Consider the following 17,549-nt stretch of genomic DNA (forward strand, 5'->3'; position numbering starts at 1 on the left):
GGGGGGCCGATTGGAAGCGGTGGTTTGGGTCGACCTCACCCAAATGCCTGGTGTAGGAACTCCCTTTTGCAGGCCCTGTGGAATTGTTTGAGCTTCGAAACATGAAACAAGAATGATACAGGTAACAATTGTAATACTGGGAAACCATTGATTTAAAGCAAAGTTCCTAGGATATTCATTCCCTTTGGAACTGGTTCTCCTGGTCTTGTAAGGACGATACAGGTAATATCTGTCTCAAAGACTGAAATATTAAGCTGAAAATTCGGTCTACATTCAGGACACAAGTCTGGTTCTTGTTCAGGTCCAAGTTATCCCCGCAGTCATTTTCACGTAGCCTCTACAAACCTATGCTTTACTAATTAGTATTATAGTTCTTTTGAACATATTTAATCACATTACCTGTACCTGTATGGATACAGATAAATTGAACTTCAACTATGGAAAACCCACATGCGAATATCTGTATGTGAGTGTGTGCATGAGAAAGAGAGAGGGAGGGAGAGAGAGAGGCTCTGCTGTCCACATGAGTTAAGAGTGTTTCCAAATTCAACATGATGTACTTTGATCTGGCTTAGCTGACAGCAGAATCTGCTAAAGTTTTATCCTCATTCAATGTCAACCTCACTGTAAACCAGCATTTCTCCTTTTAGGTCATCAGATGTGTGCTGATTTTCACTGACAGAGAAAGCCGTTTTATAATTCATTGTTGATTCCTCCCCTCTTCCCTCCAAAAAGATTACATTCTTGTTACTTTGGGTTTTTTTAACCTTATGGCTGAGTGATATAGTTTTGTTTATCAGCCACCTGCACCCCCTCACCCTATTTTGAGGAAAATCAAGGAATAAGAAATTCCAATTTTAAATTCAATCAACTCACAAGTTGTTTGATGCCATGGATCCAATTTTAACAGCTGCCTCTGTTTCCCTCACCCACATGAAAAAAAAAACTTCCTCCAGAGATCTGAACATGTACATTTGGTGGCTAAAATTCAATTTAATCCTGCCCAGATACAATATTACTGGCACTAGTCCCAGGCCCTGTGACTGACTTAACCCCCTCAGAGCTTTCTTTCAAAGTCCAGACTTTGTGTGGCATAAATACTCTATAGCTTGATACTGAAAATGTTTCCTTGGAATTAATTCTCAGTGATTTCATTGGAGCATAATTTCCCCAAAATCTGCTTAGAATTACTCATAAACTTTTCACACCACTGTTGGTATTTAACTCAGTTGTTCTGCATGTACAAATGTTCATTCCAGTCCTTCTTTGAAAAACATTTTAGGTTATTCTCAAATTGCCATTCTCCTGGAAAAGTGTCTAATGAGCAGAATTGTGGATATTAACTGGTAGAAGTCCATAGGCACTTACTGGACAGACTAATTCAATGGAATAGGTCTGATACCTTTAAAGTCCTTTTGCTTTATTCACTGACAGATGTTTTGACAGTAAAATATTTCCATCTGAACCTGCCTTACAAGCTTGTTGTGAGGATGCTACAAGAGAAGCAAGAATCATGTGAAAGGAGATGACCTCACATATTGTTCATTCTTCCCAACAGTTGTTCCTACTGAAAATTAAAGGTCAAGTAAACTCTCAGATACCCATTAATGTTCTGCATTTCATTAGGCTCTGTCTATGACATATTGCTTTTTTCAGAACATATATATCACTTTGAGAATATTGCACAATAGAGACTTCCTGGCGTCTGGGGAGGGAAAAGTGTAGTATTTACCTTCATTACTTTCTTCACATGATCTCTGATGTGCAACCTGCCTGCACATCACCATGTGCACGGTGTCTGATTGTTGCTCTTGCTTTTCTGTTCCAGTGGCAGAATTGCCTATCACCATAATGAGAACTCTTGGTCATATCCTCTCCCTGCTGCTTGCCAGTGTGTCCAGAAAGGGGGGGGGAGGGGAGTTTGTTCCTCTGCTTAGCAAGCATCATGCCAGAGAAAAGCAACTAGCAAGCAAACAGGTACTGTTGAATGTACAGAATCAAACCTAAACCCTGCAAAGATAATAGGCAACAATGTGATTGGCGTAAACATAGACAGGCCAATTATCACAACACTCTTTGGTTGTAAAACATAACTCTGCTGATTGAACAATATATTTGTTCTAGATGAAGAATAATCAAATGCCAAAAACTTACAGTAAGAGACCAGGAGATATATTGTTGCAACATATCCATGTTTTAAATGTCTATATATACATGCAAAGACCATGGGAAATAAACAATGTGAGCTTGAACTCCTTTCACAAAAGTGTAACTACATCTTAATAGATATAACTGGGACTTTCTCGGTTGACCCTCATTATAGAATCATAGAATCATAGAATAGAATCATAGAGTTGGAAGGGGCCATACAGGCCATCTAGTCCAACCCCCTGCTCAACGCAGGATTAGCCCTAACCATCCTAAAGCATCCAAGAAAAGTGTGTATCCAACCTTTGCTTGAAGACTTCCAGTGAGGGGGAGCTCACCACCTCCTTAGGCAGCCTATTCCACTGCTGAACTACTCTGACTGAGAAAAACTTTTTCCTGATATCTAGCCTATATCGTTGTACTTGAAGTTTAAACCCATTACTGCGTGTCCTTTCCTCTGCAGCCAGCAGAAACAGCATCCTGCCCTCCTCCAAATGACAACCTTTCAAATACTTAAAGAGGGCTATCATGTCCCCTCTCAACCTCCTTTTCTCCAGGCTGAACATTCCCAAGTCCCTCAACCTATCTTCATAGGGCTTGGTCCCTTGGCCCCAGATCATCTTCGTCGCTCTCCTCTGTACCCTTTCAATTTTATCTACGTCCTTCTTGAAGTGAGGCCTCCAGAACTGCACACAGTACTCCAGGTGTGGTCTGACCAGTGCCGTATACAATGGGACTATGACATCTTGTGATTTTGATGTGATGCCTCTGTTGATACAGCCCAAAATGGCATTTGCCTTTTTTACTGCTGCATCACACTGCCTGCTCATGTTTAGTTTACAATCCACAAGTACCCCAAGGTCTCGTTCACACACAGTGCTACCTAGAAGCGTATCCCCCATCCAGTAGGCATGCTTTTCATTTTTCTGACCCAGATGCAGAACTTTACACTTATCTTTATTAAATTGCATCTTGTTCTCATTATTGGGAGATAGCTCAAAAAGAACAGATGCAACAGAAAGGGAAGAGGAGCAGTGCTATGTGTCAAAATGTATAGACCTCCACAGGTGTGTATAAAGGAGTGTGAATAAGAGTGAATGAGGCAGTCCTGGAAAGAGCATCTGAATAAGTATAACCGGGGAAAAATAAGAACAAGTTGCTGGAAAAAGGGCTTTCCTCTGCTGAAATTCTTTAAGTAAAGGTGAGATTGATGCCTACCAAAGATGCTCTAAGTCTAGGTATCCTGACTAGGCATGTGCAGGGGGGGGGGAGTAACATTTCAGATTTGACCAGAAATGATTCATCCAGATCTGAAATATACTAATACACCTTTACCTTTTTAGATTTAGCTGAAATAATTCAGCTGAATTCAAAAAGTTTTGGGGCTTTTTGTGTGCATGTTTCCGTCCCCCTCTCTCTTCCCAGGCATTATTGTTGTTGTTGTTGTTGTTGTTGCTTTTGTATTTATACCCCGCCTCCCCCCAAAGGCTCGAGGTGGCTCGAGGCATCAGCTTCTCCACTGCCTAAGAAGGGGGGAAAGAGACTACCAGCCAAACAGTTGGAATGGGATTTAAAGGGAGCAGGCAGGGCTGTTGTCATCATCAGCTGTTCAGCATGCTGGCCCTTTAATTGCTCACCCCACATTTGCAGGCAAGCTGCAAGCATACCAATCAGCTAAACAGGGGGCCCTACCCACTCCTTTTAAATCCTTTTCTATTGGGGAGGGATTTAAAGGGAGCAGGCAAAGCCCCTGTTGTTAGAACTGATTGGCTGTTCCTATTAAATGCTTGCCCCACCTTTGCAAGCAGTTTGTGATTCCGTCACCCTGATTTGAACCATTCAAATGCAGAGAATGGGCAGTTCAGCTTGGATGAGCTGAAAAAGTACACAAATCGGCATTAATCTGAGTACTTTTCAGCATATCTGAGCTGCCAAATCATGACTACAGTTGATTGAAATTGTCTATGCACCTCATCCAACCTTGTGATTCTTTGTTCCAGGAACAGCAAATCACAAACAATATCCTTTAATTTTGGTATATGTATTTGGGAAATTCTTCTCTCCTCTACTTTAAATGGCTTGAATACTGATATGGTTTTCCAAGTAGGAAAAAAAATGATATGCAAATCAGGAAGCCAAAACATTGTGCTGGATATATCTAGTATGGTGACAGCACAACACCCAATGCATTTTGATAGCTATGTGACAGATTGCTATGCGAATGAATGATTCAGCCCATATTCTGTTGAATGCATTTCTGTTATCTGGACAAATGAAATTATTATATTTAATCCAAAATATAACCCATCTGCAAGATTCTTATATTTTATAAAGTAGTATGTTGTTCTTAGTATAAGCTAGTGTTAGTTGTTGGCTGTAGTTATGATTTCAAAATATGAGGCTCTGTTAATAATGTTCACCCCTTAACACCTTACACATCTCTTTCACCTGTTCTCTTTTACCTATAGCCAGACGTGTAGGAGTATATTCCATCTTTTGCTTTCAGAATATATTTAATTCCAAGCAAAGGATTTTCTTGGCCTTAATTATTATTCAGGCAGAGTTGACTTGGATCAAAGCAGCATTGGGCAGCCAAGGTTGAGATTGATTAAAAATGGACTGTAATTGAATGCGTTTGCTAAAGTTGCCTTTTTCAAATAATTGAGATACAAGGCTGTAAGTGGCAGGCCCTATCTGCATGTGTCATATTGGAAACAGAAAGCAGCTCATGTCACTGTTGCTTTTGGATAATTTGTGAAATTGCCTGTGAAGTGTGGGCTGGATAATTTCAATGAGTGACTAGTTTTATGCTTTAATTCAAATAAATGCCCTAATAGGCCATTAAAGCATGTATTCTTCAGACATTCATCAATAATGTACAGTACAAGGCAAAATCAAAACTGGTCCTCCAGTTTACTTCAACATATTAGATTTCTCTCCCAACAAAAGCTGTTTTAAAAATGAATCTGAAAGGGTATATGTCATGCAATTGTGCAGGAATTTATGCATGTAATTCCTATTAGCAATTACAGATGCTCATTAGGTAAAATGTCACTCATGCTGGCAAAATTCTAAAAAAAGAGTTGCACTCTTGTGACTGCAATATTTATCCTGTCTTCAAAGGATAATGGAAGCAAAAGTTCTGTCTGAGAGCCTGCACAGCCCTCGGTTATTATCTGTATTGCTTTAGTGCCCAAAGGCATCAGGTGTAGTTCTGGACCAAACTGCGTTAGACAATCCCTTAAAAAAAAAAAGCAACTACCACACAGAAGTCTCAAAAGAAAGCAGCAGATGCAAGGAGAGAAACAAAGGCAGGTAGCAGAAAACATTTCAAAGAAATCATCTAGTCTGTGTTATACAGTGCAGAGAAAGGTGGAGTCAGGGCTACTTTGCAAATTAGACAGCTATGGGACAGGCATCAACAAGGAAACAAAGACAGCCTGGGTTTCTATACCATGTGCATAATTTGGTGCATTCATGCATAAATGCCCTTTCCTATATCCTACATCTAATAGTGGTCAGCAATGCTATTTAAGGAAACAGTCAAGTTATCCCCCATCGTAACACCTCCAGCAGAGAGCTCTCTACTTTGGCTTTCAACTGTCATCAGTGCCACCATCAGAGATAGGACAAGAAGCCTGGATGGAATCCAGCATAGCTGAGAACACCTTCCAACTTCCATCAATGCAGGGTCATCAAATGAAGGGCAGGAAGTAGCCAGGGATCAATTTATCATGTCCAGCTCTGGCGCCAGTTGAGAGTTCTTCCTGTCAGTAACTTCCAGATGCCATTGCACAGAAAGAGGGAAGAAGCAGGCAGGAAGTATCCAAACGCCATTCCATTATAGTTCATTCCAACTCAGCTGAGAAGCCTCTTCCAGAGCAATAATTGCTTTTGACTAATTGCCATTTTAGTACATTTTGATTTCTGAGAAGCAAGGTAAAATTGAGCAAACAAAATAACTTAAATGTATGCATGTGCCGAAGTCTGTGCTATATACATCAGCCCTTAATTCTCAAATGCTGATACTCAAGTTTCATGCATGTTAACTGACTACTTGTTGCTAGGCAAGTTGGTCTCTCAGTTTCTCACCAGTAATGTGGGAACACATTGAGCTTACCTGACAAGTAGTTGTGATGACAGATATGCTGTCAAGTTGCTACTGACTTGTGTTACATCAGCAAGGAATTTTCAAGGCAAGTGTGTTTTGTCGTTGCGTACTTCTGCAGAGTCTTCCTTGGTGGTCCTCCATCCAAGCACCAACCCTGATTAGCCTCTGAGATCTACCAAGATCAGGCTACACTATGCCATTTCATATCCCTACTAGATTTGAAGACAAAAATAATAACTATGGATTTTGAAATCCATAGTTTTGAATCATATTGAAGAGAATAACAGCCATACATAAACTCTATAAAATTTCTTTCACAAGGTCAAGCCCTTATGTTTTTATTTTTATAGACGTTTTAATTTTGATGAATTGATTGTGTACACTGAATTTTGTTCTGCTTTTCAACTATTGTCTTGAATCTTGACTCCTTGTGACAGACAGCACTTTGAAAATCATGTTCCAGGAGCTGAAGTAACAGCAACAGAAAGTGAAGTAGAAATCTTCACTAGGCAGATAGAGCCAGAACAACAGGCTGCTCTGAGCACTCTATTCAGCCAGAGAGGAAATTGATATAGGAGATGTTGCTGTAGAGAGCTCTTTTCTATTTGGATTCTGGTTCAGAGAGCAGTCTAACAGAATCTGTATGTACCTTAGCTGACCATCTGCTCTAGTCCTCTTTGTGAAATAAAATCTTTAATTTGTTTATTGTTTAAAAAGCTTCAGTGCTCTTCTGACAAGGGTTATAATAAAAAGAGCTCTACATCTTCCTATTCACTTCCTGCAATGAGTTAAAGCCCAAAGACCTAACACTCAAAGGGTAAGACAGACAGCATAACATCATAACAAAGAAACTACCCTGCAAGTGCAGCTCCATCTGTGGGGGAACAACATTTTATTTTGGAAGGGAAATGTAACGTCAGAGTAGGGAAGTGTGTGTGCATCCATGATTTCATTCTATGTTTTTGGTTGCTTGCCCTTAAGGAGAACTCAAGACTTCTTTCCCTTTCTATCCAATTCAGCATTAATGCTGTAGGCTTACATGTGACTTCTATGTGTCTAACCAGCCCTCCTGCTCCTCTCTGTGGCTTTGAACAGGAGGAGTATGCAGGCCACTTAAATCTACATAATGAGATACGCAGGCTTAGTTACATGAAGCTGGATCCATCTTATCTGCACTGGGCTTTTATCCTTTATCATCTCAGATTTAAAAGAACAATCTGCACCTGATCTGATTTCCAATCTGATGTCATTTGGGTTTATTATTCCATCTGCAACTTCCCGGTTCAACTCTAGAGCAACATCACCTTTTCCTCAGATATCTGAGAGTGGATATTATCTGCTTAATTGGAGAAAAGTGCTCCAAAAGCCCATTCATCCTCACGCAGACATTTCCCTCTTAGGATTTTCTACCCCACCTCTTCCTCCTAACCTGGATGCACCTCCATTGTTCTTCCTGAGACTTCCAACTCCACTTACCCCTCCCCCACTGACAGAAGAGCCGGTCAGTAAAACAAAATAAATAAGTTCCTCATTTGGCATCTCCCCCTCCCCAGCTTGCTCTGGCTGTAGAGTAGAGGGATAAAAGGCTAGAAATAAAGCCCTCTCCAGCCACTTGTTCTTTCAGTGCTGGCTGGAGCTTCATAAAACCTCCACTTCTCACCCCTACACACTCTAGCTAAAAGGTCCCTACAGGTGCTTGCACATGGCAACCTCCACTCAAACAAGCAGAAAGAAGAGAGGAGACTGCCAATTGGAACAATTCAAATGCAGAAGACAACATCTTAGTAAAAGCTATTTTGAGTCAGAAAAAAGGAACATTGCAGATCTGTTGTATGTTCCAGTTCAGAACAATAAGAATTCAGCAGGATGAGAGCAGGGGAGGGGGGGATGAGGAGGGACTAGTGGAGGGGGGAAGGAGGTCTATATTTAAAACAACTTTCTAGCCCTCATGTAAATACCTTTGAAAATATGAAGATGACAGCCACATAATCCAGAAAGAGAGAGAGAGAGAGAGAGAGAGAGAGAGAGAGAGAGAGAGAATGGAATATGGCCATAATCTTTCCTATATTGCCTAAGTATTTTTTTATATCTGATATTACTAAAATATATATTTTAATCAAAACTTCTACCGAAAACTCACAAATACTTGAATCAAGAAAACTTCAGGTCTATTTTAGGCTAACATACTTACAATGGACATAATACACTCCAAGCATAAAATGTAACGTTTTGGCATAAAATATGTATTTTTATTTGATATTATGGTAACTATTATGATTTTCACAATCATTATTTTAACAGAAAAAGCTTTATATGATAAAATTGCATAGAATATTCTTGGAATTTTTTAAACATCTAAGTACTAAGTACTAAGTACTAAGTACATTTAAGTACTTTATAATGTTCCAGTAATTAATAAACATCTCTGCTTTAAAAAGTGAGATAGAGTGGGGGAAAATGGAAGTGCAGACAATACCAGGACTAAATTTTCCAATTGCAGAATATAATGTTCCTGTCTGTGGCTCTGTATTGAAGTTCACTGATCTCCACAAAATGTTGCTCTTTGTGGATTGGCAACCCTGAGGAATGGCACATGGAGATCAGGAGGGATCAATGGAAATTGCCCATTAAGTCTAGTCCAACCCACAGTTCTTGCCCCAAGAAATTTTATTTACATGTGCCAGCTCAACCATCTAGCTTTTTGGATTGTTACCACAATCCTGATTCAGTGGCAGCCTCCACAAAGTAATTTGTAGGAAATTGTAAGAAGAAAGAAAGAGGAAAAGGAAATGGTGCTTCTTGAGAGTAGTCCTGTTCACAAGTTACAGTTATCACAAGTATAATCCATACACAGTATATTGTTGATTGTTCTTTATGTGTATGATGAGAAATACTCTTGTTATAGTCAGTGCATGTATAACTGTTACAAACCCTACATTTATCAAGGTACTGATCAATTTTATTGGCTCTTTCTTACAGGAAGATGTACACATGCATACAGAGGGTGTATGTGCATTCAATATAACATATGAACAGGGCTACAATGAGAATCATAGAATTATAGAGTTGGAAGGGCCATACAAGCCATCAAGTCCAACCCCCTATTCAATGCAAGCTAAGCCTAAATAATCCAGTATAAGTATCTGTCCAGACGCTGCTTGAAGACTGCCAATGAAGGGGAGCTCACCACCTCCTTAAGCAGCCTATTCTACTGCTGAACTACTCTGACTGATATCTAGATGATATAATTCTATGTGTAGTTCAAATCCATTACTATAGGTCTGCTGCCAAAAGAAACCTTTCCCTGTCCTCCGCTAAGTGACGACCTTTCAGATATTTAAAGACAGCAATCAGGTTCCCTCTCAACCTCCTCTTTTCCAGGCTCAACATTCCGAAGTCCACACAGGGCTTGCTCACTAGGCCCCATGCCATTCTCATTGCTCTCCTCTGAAACTTCTCAATTTTGTCCATGTCTTTTTGGAAGTGAGGCCTCCAGAATTCCACACAACACTCCAGTTGGGGTCTGATCAATCCAGTATACAGTGGGACTATGACATCTTGTGGTTTTGATGTCTCTATTAACAAAGCCCTCAAGATGGCATTTGCCTTCTTTAGCATTGCATCACACTGTCTGCTTATATTTAGCATACAGTACACAAATACCCCAAGATCACGTTCACACACACTGCTACCCAGCAATGTATCTCCCATCCAATATTCATGCTTCTCACTTTTGTGACCCAGATGTAGAACTTTGAACTTCTCCTTATTAAATGGCATCTATGCTGAATTCCTCGAATCAACAAATATTTCTTCAGATGATTGCAGATCACTCCCTTTCAAACCTTTCCCATTATCTTCTTTGCAACTGAGGTAAGACTCACTGGCCTGTATTTTCCCAGTTCATCTCTTCTCCCTTTTTTAAGGATTGTGATAACATTCGCTATCCTCTTCTGTTGGAGCTTCCTTGTTTTATCAGGAGAGCACCTTGTTTTTGTATCCACAGAATGTAACCTATTAGCTGGCCTACTTTCCCACACCTCAATCATATTCCTATCCAGAGTTAGTCTGTGATTTCCCCTTCTCCATGCTATTTATCTGAGGGTTCAATTATCTGAAAGTTATTGAGCTCCTCACCCACAATTCAGATCAATAAATTTAAACTGTAAAGTCATTAGATCTGTCAGCCAGTTAAAGATTTTGAGGCTGATTAATTGTGTTGCTTTAACAACAAAGTGACAAATTAATTAAAGAAAAACTTAGTTTTGCACACTCATGCAAAGTTGCTTACGGGTCTGCACAAAGTATGTGACCCTTGTGCTTTTGTTCCTTAATGTGGAATTGTTAGGGTGCTTAAAAATAATTGGTGTGATTTTCTAAAGTAAGTGCTTTTTGCCTCACTCAGTTTTATCCACTATAATTTTAAATTACTAATTTATGTAGAATTGTAGTAACTTATACTCTTCTGACTTTCATAACTCCTGGCTCTTATTCCTGTGGAACAGTTTCTATATTTCAGAGTGGAGAAGGGGAAGCCAGTGTCTAGAAAAACAGCATTTTCAGCCATGCCCTGTTATTCATATTCCTGTTGCAATAACATTGCTGTCTCACATGACTCAAATGATGGACAGTGGGAACAAGAGTCTTGAAGTAAAGGTAAAGGTAAAGGTATCCCCTGTGCAAGCACCGAGTCATGTCTGACCCTTGGGGTGATGCCCTCTAGCGTTTTCATGGCAGACTCAATACGGGGTGGTTTGCCAGTGCCTTCCCCAGTCATGACCGTTTACCCCCCAGCAAGCTGGGTACTCATTTTACCGACATCGGAAGGATGGAAGGCTGAGTCAACCTTGAGCCGGCTGCTGGGATCAAACTCACAGCCTCATGGGCAAAGCTTTCAGGCGGCTGCCTTACCACTCTGCGCCACAAGAGGCTCTAAGAGTCCTGAAGTAAAGACATTTTAATATTTGGGCTGGCACCCTGAGTTTTCTTCTTTTTGCTGGGTGTCCATTTATTAACTCCTTTTATTTTATTTTACAGTGTTAATATTTCACCTTTCACTTTGAAACTCAAGACATATTATACAATGGAAATTAGTGTAGTTAATAGGATGTTACAACTAATAAGCAATGTGATAGAATTAGGATAGTAGAAATTTAAAATAGAACTGGTGTCTGAACAAAGCATGAGCATAAAACATAAGATATTGAAGAAAGCAGAACATAGTATTACATAAGTAGAAACAAAATGCATATGCCAGGCGCAAGCTGTTAAGATGTAATTCTATATCCTGTGTAAAAATTCTCCCCTGAAAATTCGGTTTTGCATAGATTGAGAAATGAACGTGGGAGCCTTCCTGACCTGTCCTGTTCAACCAAGCCATATCAGAAGACAGGAGCCATAACATACAATGCACATATATAGGCAGTTGTTGATCTTGATCATTTGGTGGGTGGCACCCCCCATAAGACTGCATTCAGATTAGTGAAGTTGTTATAGCAGGACATATCTTGAAAGGTGGTCCTGCAGATACAAGGCCATGATGAATATTGCATTTTAGCCAATAAATAATTTTTCTCAAGCTTAAAAACATTGTTGTTTTTTGTTTTGTTTTTTGGAGAATCCTAGTGTGAACTAACTGATGCAATGGTAGCAGAGAAGCTAAATTTATTTTACCCTGTCTCTATTATAGAAGAAGAAGAAGAAGAGTTGGTTCTTATATGCCGCTTTTCCCTACCTGAAGGAGGCTCAAAGCGACTTACAGTCACCTTCCCATTCCTCTCCCCACAACAGACACCCTGTGGGGTGGGTGAGGCTGAGAGAGCGCTGATATCACTGCCCGGTCAGAACAGTTTTATCAGTGCCATGGCGAGCCCAAGGTCACCCAGCTGGTTGCATGTGGGGGAGCGCAGAATCGAACCTGGCATGCCAGATTAGAAGTCCGCACTCCTAACCACTACACCAAACTGGCTCTCTTATCTCATAGGAATTCAATTAACTGTACAGCATTCTCTGTCAGGTTGACTATCAGCACCATAGCAGATGTCTCTCTGCCCTATTTAGGTCCTCTAGCTCTCTACTCAATAGCTTCCAGTAGCTTCCCATTCCAGATTCATAGGGTGGCCTCTATATAGTTGTTGTTTGGGGTTCTAAAATCTCACATAGTGTTCTAAAACCCAGATGGCCTCATAAGTCTCCACAGGTGAGCAGTTTTAACCACCCCTGCCACTATGGAAAGCTGGTGGCATGTTTACCTATGCCTTAAGGAGGCACAGGATGAACATCCAGCTCTAAATCCAACCTCCTTTCCACATCTCTGTGCAAAAAAATTACTAAAGTATGTCCTTTTCATATGTAGGGCTCATCAAAACCTGAGTGAGAGAAACAGCAGCCAAAGAGGCTACAAAATTACATTCCTTTGCTCTGGGTAATACTGCAGAGTTGATATGATGGGATATGATTCAACTTCAATATGAGAGCATACCATGGGTCCTCTAAACAACAGGGCAAAAGTATTAAGCCAGCAGCTCTTCAGCTCATGGCATGGAAGAGTAGGGGCACCTGGACTGATCAAGAAGAAACAAAATGGATGATAAGCCCTATATTTGCCCTTTTCTTTGGAGCAGAACTAGTGGAGACACTTATGCTGTTTAATGTAGCTTGATAGATCCTTGGAACACTGCAGATTTATATATGCATTCTTTGCAACCCCCAACTGCTGTGTCCTCATTTGAGTTCAGAGGTAATTGTACATCTTGCAACGTACAATGTAAGAAGTGTCATGCTGAGAACTACTTGGCAAATTTCTGCCTGCTGAAATATTTTTATGATGCACATAGAAGATGCTTTTTTAATATCTGTTTTAGTTTTATTACTCCCAGTTCCTGCACTGTGGTATTGTATGTTGCCGCACAATGAAAGCCCATGGAGGGATAGCTCAGATTTCCCCACGATTAAGTCCGCCTTCAAAAGCAAAGGCTTCCAAATTGTTCTGAAACATCAGCAGTAAATATTGTACCACCGAGCTGGCTGTGATTAAAAAGATTACTGTTATTGAGCAGAATAATCAGCTGCCTGAAACTTTTGAGCATGACAAAAAAATAATGAGGTGTCCTTGATCTTTTTAGCCCAGTAAGGTACCATGAGATTGCCTGAAGCTCTGAAGTGAAAAGAGCCAACTCTGTACAGCAAGAATGGGGACAAATTGTCTCCTTTGACATTCAGGGGATTTTTATGTTGCCAAGTTGGGAAGAATCCTTTTCTTTTCATTGATTTACTTTCTATAAAGTGCTTGGTGTTTTCTGGTCTCAGTCAGGGAATCTGGTGCCTTTCCTCCCAAAATGTTATATGTGACAGATTACTGAAGTTGCCAACTGAAGCACAGAGGAGAATGATTCTATTATGTAGTGACACACGGATTCGAACACAATAGAAGCCTTGCTGAAGAAGCACCTTTCATCTGATTTGAAGCTTTGTTAATTGAGTGTATTTTTACCTGAACATAAGCTTCACATTTCACAAGTGCAAAATTAGCAGAAATTATTCTATCTTTACGCAAGTCTTTAATTCTTAAACTCAGGCAGAAAGTTAAACATTTGATAATGGTATAGGAGTTAAAAAGGAAACCTCGTTTTGGAACATCTCAGCTGGAACCAAGGGAACTTCTATGGGCATTAGTGAAGTCACCAAAATTAATAATTCTTTCATTTGGAAGATCAACAACTGTGAGCCACCATTTATCTTAACACATTGTGTCCCCTCTTCCAAGGAGCTCAAGAAGAAAGTGTACATCATTCCTGAATCCTCCATTATATTTTCACAACAGCCCTGTCAAGTAGGTAGGTCTAAGACAGAGACAATGACTGCCCAAAATCACACAAAAGCTTCCTGTTACAGCAAGGCTTTGAACCAGAATTTCACAGTGACACTCTGAAGAAGGATGATGGCTCAGTGAAAGAGCTTCTGTTTTGTATGCAGAAGGTCTTGGGTTCAATTGCTGGCATCTCCGGTTAAAAGTACTAGGCGGGAGGTGATGTGAAAAGCCAGGGACAACTGCTGCCAAGAAGAAAAGCAGAGGAGATAGGCTTTTTTTACCCCACCCAAAGCAGTCTGAAAGCCTACCCTTCATCTTCCCACAACAGACACCCTGTAAGGGAGGTGAGGCTGAGAAAGCTCTGAGACGTGTCACTGGCCCAAGGTCACCCACCTGGTTGCATGTGGCAGAGGAGGAGTGGGGAATCACTGTTTTCAACCACTACACCAAGCTGGCTCTCAGCTCTATGTATGTTCAACACTGAATATTATCCCAAATGCTGGTCCTTAATATATAATGACCATTATGCCCCTAAGATTTTCTACGGCTTCAGTTTTAACAAGCTAAGCTAGATATTAACTCCTTCATTTCACCTACTCACTTGTCTGAGTACTGATCTAGCAGTGCACTAACAGAGGGAAAGAGGACAGAAAGAGGTTGTCCCTTTCAACTGTTCTAGACCCCTCTCTTCTCTGGTACCCATGGCAATGAATTTGTTCCTAGATTGTGGGAAGGACACTGCTTCCAGGGCTTCTGTTGGTACTTGGGTTATTGCATTAAAGTTGCATGCTAGTTGGTAGGGAGACAAAAAGAAAGGAGGAAAAAGAAGGGTACAAATGGGAGAGGGGGGAGAGAGACTTGGAACACTTCCACATGGAAGAAAACAATGTGTGCTGCCTCCTGCTTGCAAACGCACAATTGTAAACCGCCCATTTGGCCACTTTTTGATGGAAGACCCCTCCTGCATTATCCCTGCATCTTGTTCTGGCTTTTCCCTTCCTGACAAGGTGGCAGAAAAGATGGAAGCATGGACAACCCACAGCCCCCCCCCCCCACACACACTCCTCTTGTTGTCAATCAACACAAGCCACCAATTTCTTCCAAGCGGTGGTTTGGGGACTCAAACATCCTTTCCCACAAGTCCCAAAATTTAGAAAAAAAACCACTTTCCCATTCATGCCCTACCACCAAAAACCATCAATGTGTTTTAGATAGGGTTGGTGCCCACTCCCAATATTAACTATGCACACTAACGAGAACCCGACAGTACATTTTATTTCCACTGATACATGGGCACATTGCTTTGCAGTCCATTTTTTAAATAGTGATCCAAAAATTGAGTGGGGAGGTGGATGCAAGGGTGGGCAAAACTCTAGCAAGACTGTCACATGTTTCTTCTTTCAGGCAGGCTTGCCCCTGTTTGTTCCTTGTTATGCACCATGACAAGAAAGGGGAAGTGGATTCTCCCGCATTCTCTAATGGCGAGGCAACAGGGACAAAAACGCACGCCAACCTTCAGTGGTTGTTGCCAATGTCATGAGGAAGCAGCATTAAAACTCATGAACAATAAGAAGCTGGGCAGGGCAAATTCCTCATGCGGAAATTGTCTGAGAGATCTCTTGCATACTATCACTACCACTGCTGAAACACAGCTAAAAAGGGAGGTTTGGCAAATGAATGTGAACTTGGAATCTCAGGGGGTGAGAAGTTGCCCATTACCAATGTACATAACAAGGCACAGGACTACAGACTGGGAGTTATTTTTTAGTTTGTTTTGGTTTTTAAACTATTTGGTATCTCTAAAAAATCTTTTAAATACATTCAAAGGGCTTGGGTTATTTAATTTTAAATGCCAGTCAATTCATGACATCACTGTATTGCAAATTATGTTTAAAATTCCTTCTGTTTTCAAAAGTAACATATTGCCCTGTAGTTGTTAGTCTGTGGCTCATGCCATGATGATTTGGTGGACCCTAGCAGTAGGACTCCTGAAAACATCCCAGTACAAGAAGCAGGAGTGATTATTAGAGCCCAGGAACAGACCCCAGAACTCTTAACCAGATGCCTGGAAGGAGTGCCTAGAAGGAGTGACAAAAATGCTCAAGTAGAGTAATCTGAAGATCAGCCCTTCAAAGACAGAGGTCCTGTGGCGAGGTAAGAAGAGACCAAGTGAAGAAGTGCTCCTGCCCAACCTGGACGGAGCGTGTCTAGCAGTAGCCTATACACCTAGGTGTGATCCTCGACACCTCCCTCTCCATGAATTCATCTGAATGTAACATGAAAATAATTGAAGGGACATATGAATGAAATCAAGTTTACACTGTAAACAGATTGGGTGTTCACTTTGATTTGTGAACAGGGCTTTCTTCTTGTTCTGTTACTATCTTAAACTTCCTTACCTGTTTCCTGCATTAAAATATATGGACCTATATTGGCACGGTTCTGTTTTCTCCAATATCTGTATTCAACAAACAGAAAAAAGCACAAATTTCCACTGTTGTTGCCTAACATTCTCTTCATACTCATATATGCATCAGGGAGCTAAACTCTTGACAGTGATAGATAGAAAACAATGTCAGTCTAACAGGCTTTTGCCCTTTAATGCTATGTCTGCTAAGCTATAAGCCAGCCTGGGAGGAAACTATTCAAATCTTTGTACATTAATGAGCGAAATATTACATGTAGTACTGCTATTTTTGCTCTTGATGTGTTTATACAAATAAACATATCATTCATCAGGGTTGTTATAACTGATTGATATAATATAATAAATGGATAGTTATAATTGCTTAAGAATGTAAAACATTTTTGGATGCCTAATTTAATTACACATTACATCATTCCCATAAATAGCATACAGTAATATCAGAATGTGTCATGTCTGTTAGAATGAAAGCCACCCTGACAGGGAGATACTTGATTATCTATACCTTGCTAAGAATATAAGAATGTACTTACTAACGGATTGGACTTGGTTTTTAAAAGTTTTTATATGCCTACAGTTAAATCTAATGCCAGTTTACAAAAATAGTGATTCGCAATGTCACATTTTGATCCCTGTAATGCCGAAAACAAGTAATTTTGATTTTGTCCTAAATTGTGCTTCCTGATATTGCCATATTTCTCTCTTCCTAAAATAACTTGCTCTTCTGAAGCATACTCAGTTGCTGTTTACTGTCTTATGGTTTTTAACCCCTCTCCCCCCCTCTGAAAATATGTGGTTCTTGGCAGGTGTGAAGCCCAGATTTCCACAAAGCTTTCCCATTTATAATTCTAAGCCCTCTCAACATGTACGGAGCCTGCAGTCTTCCCCATCATTCTTTGCTGAGTCCCATTGAAAGTGCTGTCATTTCTGCACTTTACTTTCCTCCATCAAGGCAATCACGAATCTTCCAGTGAAGCAGAGGGTAGGGCAGCTGCATGGGTCAGTGGACAGATGGAGAGCACAGGCTTGAGAAAGCTAAACAGTTTGCATTCGCC

This window comes from Paroedura picta, chromosome 6 (assembly GCF_049243985.1).
Source record: "Paroedura picta isolate Pp20150507F chromosome 6, Ppicta_v3.0, whole genome shotgun sequence".
Lineage (NCBI taxonomy): Eukaryota > Metazoa > Chordata > Lepidosauria > Squamata > Gekkonidae > Paroedura > Paroedura picta.